The sequence below is a fragment of the Salvelinus sp. IW2-2015 genome, unplaced genomic scaffold (genome assembly GCF_002910315.2).
Source record: "Salvelinus sp. IW2-2015 unplaced genomic scaffold, ASM291031v2 Un_scaffold1405, whole genome shotgun sequence".
Classification (NCBI taxonomy): Eukaryota; Metazoa; Chordata; class Actinopteri; order Salmoniformes; family Salmonidae; genus Salvelinus; species Salvelinus sp. IW2-2015.
Genome location: NW_019942888.1, coordinates 163,019 through 167,319, shown reverse-complemented (window position 1 = coordinate 167,319; position 4,301 = coordinate 163,019). Strand labels below are relative to the sequence as shown.

Here is a 4,301-nt window from a genome sequence, read left to right as displayed (position 1 = left end):
GCCTGAGCTGAGGATGGGACCTAGGGCTGAGCTGGATGGGACTAGGACTGAGCTGAGGATGGGACTAGGCTGAGCTGAGGATGGGACTAGGGCTGAGCTGGGGACTAGGACTGGGACATGGCTGGGGATGGACTGAAGGGGCTGAGCTGGGACTAGGACTGAGCTGGGATGGGACTAGGGACTGAGCTGAGGATGGACTAGGCTGAGCTGGGACTAGGACTGACGGCTGGGGATGGGACTATGGGACTGAGCTGGGGACTAGGACTGGGCTGGGGATGGACTAGGGTGAGCTGGGACTAGGACTGAGCTGGGATGGGACTAGGCTGAGCTGAGGATGGGACTAGGGCTGAGCTGGGACTAGGACTGGCGCTGGGGATGGGACTAGGACTGAGCTGAGGATGGGACTAGGACTGAGCTGGGACTAGGGACTGGGCTGGGATGGGACTAGGGCTGAGCTGGGACTAGACTGAGCTGGGGATGGGACTAGGACTGAGCTGAGGATGGACTAGGCTGAGCTGAGGATGCGGCTGAGGGCTGGCTGAGGATGGGACTAGGGCTGAGGCGTGAGGATGGGACTAGGCTTGCCAGGATGGACTAGGCTGGCTGAGGATGGGACTAGGGCTGAGCTGAGGATGGGACTAGGTGCTGGCTGAGGATGCGACTAGGTTCTGAGCTGAGGATGGGACTAGGGCTGAGCTGAGGATGGGACTAGGGCTGGGCTGAGATGGACTAGGCTGGGCTGAGGATGGGACTAGGCTGCTGAGGTGGGACTGAGGCTGAGCTGAGGATGGACTAGGGCTGGGCTGAGGCTATGGGACTAGGGGCTGGGCTGAGGATGGGACTAGGGCTGAGCTGAGGATGGGACTAGGCTGAGCTGAGGATTTGGACTAGGGCTGGGCTGAGGATGGGACTAGGGCTGGGCTGGGACTAGGACTGGGCTGGGACTGGGACTTAGGAGGGCTGGGGATGGGACTAGGGCTGGGGATGGGACTAGCTTGGGATGGGACTAGGGCTGAGCTTGGGATGGGACTAGGGCTTGGGGATGGGACTAGTGGGGACTAGGGCTGGGACTATGGCTGAGCTGATGGATGGGACTAGGGCTGAGCTGAGAATGGGACTAGGGCTGGGCTGAGGATGGGACTAGGGCTGGGCTGAGGATGGCTGACGGGCTGGGCTGGGCTAGGGAACTGGGCTGGGACTAGCTGGGATGGAACTACGGGCTATCTCTCTTGTTTTTGCTGGGGATGGGACTAGGGCTGAGCTGGGGATGGGAGGGAAGGCTGGATGGAGGGGAGTGTGACTGACTAAGGCTGGAGATGGGAGGGAGGGAGGGAGCCAGCCACACGCTCTCATCTATCACTGTAATAACACAATCAGGCCATTAAGACATGAGATAGGAATCACAGTATAAACAATATTACATTTTACAACAAATGATCTACACACATAACAAATAGTCAATTATGAGTTAAATAATGGTTACAATTAATTACACATTTTCAAAACATACATTTCCTTCATTTTGTTCACATTGAGATATAAAAAGACAAGGAAGATACAGTGTAGAGAATATATTCTAAATCTTGTGTCCAGAATCAGACTAGAGTCTCCCTGCTAGCCCTAGTCCCTTGTAACATTTCATTCTTTGAATCCAAACACCCTCCCAGAACCACTAGTAGCGGCAGCAGGATGTCGACTCGTCTATATGAAGGAGCAGGACGTCGACTCGTCTATATAAAGGAGCAGGACGTCGACTCGTCTATATAAAGGAGCAGGACGTCGACTCAACGGCTTCTCCTTCATATAGACGAGTCGAGTCCTGCTCCTTATATAGACGAGTCGACGTCCTGCTCCTTTATATAGACGAGTCGACGTCCTGCTTCTTTATATAGACGAGTCGACGTCCTGTTCTTTATATCAGACGAGTCGACGTCCTGCTTACCTTTATACGATCAGTTTATGACGAGTCGACGTCCTGCTCCTTATATAGACGAGTCGACGGTCCTGCTCCTTTATATTAGACGAGTCGACGTCCTGCTCCTTTATATGACGAGTCGACGTGCGACGTGTCTGCTCCTTTATATAGACGTCGACGTACCTGCTCCTTAGATAGCGACGTCGAACGTCCTGCTCCTTTTATATAGGACGAGTCGACGTCCTGTCCTTTATATAGACGAGTCGACGTCCTGCTCCTTTATATAAGACGAGTCGACGTCCTGCGTCCTTTATATAGACGATGCGAACGTCCGCTCCTTATATAGACGAGTCGACGTCCTGTCCTTTATATAGACGAGTCGACGTCCTGTATCCTTTATATAGACGAGTCGACGTCCTGCTCCTTTATATAGACGAGTCGACGTCCTGCTCCGTTTTATATAGACGAGTCGACGTCCTGCTCTTTATATAGACGAGTCGACGTCCTGCTCCTTTATTAGACGAGTCGACGTCCTGCTCCTTTATATAGACGAGTCGACGTCCTGCTCCTTTATATAGCGAGTCGAGTCCTGCTCCCTTTATATAGACGAGTTCGACGTCCTGCTCCTTATTATAGACAGAGTCGACGGTCCCCTGCTCCTTTATATAGACGAAGTCGACGCCTTCCTGCTACCTTTATATAGACGAGTCGACGTCACTGCTCCTTTATATAGACGATCGACGTCCTGCTCCGTTATATAGACGAGTCGACGTCCTCTCCTTTATACTAGACGAGTCGACGTCGCTGCTCCTTTATCATAAGAAGAGCGTCAGTCCTGCTCCTTCAATATGACGAGTCGAGATCCTGCTGCCGCTACTAGTGGGTTCTGGGAGGGTGTTTGGATTCAAAGAATGAAATGTTACAGGGACTAGGGCTAGCGAGGGAGACTCTAGGTCTGTTCTGGACACAAGATTTAGAATATATTCTCTACACTGTATCTTCCTTGTCTTTTTATATCTCAGTGAACAAAATGAAGAAATGTATGTTTTGAAAATGTGTAATTAATTGTAACCATATTTAAACATAATTGACTATTTGTTATGTGTGTAGATCATTTGTTGTAAGTAATATTGTTTATACTGTGATCCTATCTCATGGCTTAATGGCCTGATTGTGTTATTACAGTGATAGATGAGAGCGAGTGATGCTGGGCTCCCTCCCTCCTCGCCATCTCCAGAGCCGTTTAGTCAGTTCACACTCCCCTCCAATCCAGCCTTTCCCTCCCATCCCAGCTCGCCTAGCCCATCCAGCTCAGCCAGCCCCCAGCTCAGCCTTAGTCCCATCCCCAGGCTAGCCCTAGTCCCGTCCCGCCTAGTCCATCTTCAGCTCAGCCTAGTCCAATTCAGCTCGAGCCCCTGTCCCTCCCAGGTCCTTAGTCCCATCGCCCAGCTCAGCTCGAAGTCCCATCCCCAGCTCAGCCAGTCCCATGCTCAGCCCCTAGTCCATCCCAGCGTTCAGCCTAGTCCCATCTCCAGGTCAGCTGCTAGTCATCCCCAGCCAGCCCATCCATGCTCAGCCGAGTCCCAGTCCCCAGGCTCAGCCGCAGTCCACCCCAGCCCTAGTCCCATCAAGCTCAGACCTAGTCCAGATCCCCAGTCACGCCTAGTCCCAATCCCGGCAGCCCTGTCCCATCCCAAAGCCCAGCCTAGTCCCATCCCCGGATGCCCAGCCCTAGTTCCTACGAGCCCTGTGCCATTCTACTTCAGCCTAGTCCATCTTCAAGCCTAGTACCCATCCCGCGAGCTCAGCCCTAAGGCCCATCTCCAGCTCCAGCTTCTAGTCCCATTCTTCCAGCTCAGCTCTAGTCCCTTGCTCAGCACCTAGTCCCATCTCGCAGCTCAGGCCCTAGTCCCATTCCGCCAGCGTCCAGAGGCCCTAGTCCCACTCTCCAGCGGTCAATACCCTAGTCCCATCTCCAGTCAAGCTGCCTGAAGTCCCGATCTTCCAGCTCCAGACCCTAGTCCAGGCCTAGTCCCGATCCCCGCCCTAGTCCCAGCCGCCCTAAGTTCGCCGCCTGCCTAGGTCCAATCCTCTAGGCTCCTTGCGACTGATCTCTCCCAGCTACTGCCAACCCGCCAGTCCTCTTTGAGTCCGAATCCCAGCCCTTTAGCCCCACTCCAAGCTCGGCGCTTCTTCGACTATCCATGTCCAGCCTGTCTAGCCAGTTTTTCTTTTTCTGCATTTTAAGTTTTTTCCCCCCCAGCCCAGCCCTAGTCCTCCTAGGCCCCCGCCCCTTTAGGCCAATCTCATGAGCCCAGCCCTAGGTCCCATTCCTCAGTAAGCCTTAGTCCACTATCCAATCAGCTGGCGCTAAAGTCCCGCCTAG

The 4,301-nt window shown here is 53.6% G+C and overlaps 1 long non-coding RNA gene across 1 annotated transcript; it reads right to left on the bottom strand.

Annotated features, from left to right (window-relative positions):
• Nucleotides 1–289: 289 nt before the first annotated feature.
• LOC139024354 (uncharacterized) lies at nt 290–1,191 on the bottom strand. Its single transcript, XR_011475634.1, has 3 exons — nt 819–1,191; nt 663–708; nt 290–483 (listed from the first exon to the last, which is right to left on the bottom strand). It is a non-coding gene; the product is annotated as an uncharacterized lncRNA (long non-coding RNA).
• Between the last annotated feature and the right edge of the window lie 3,110 nt (nt 1,192–4,301).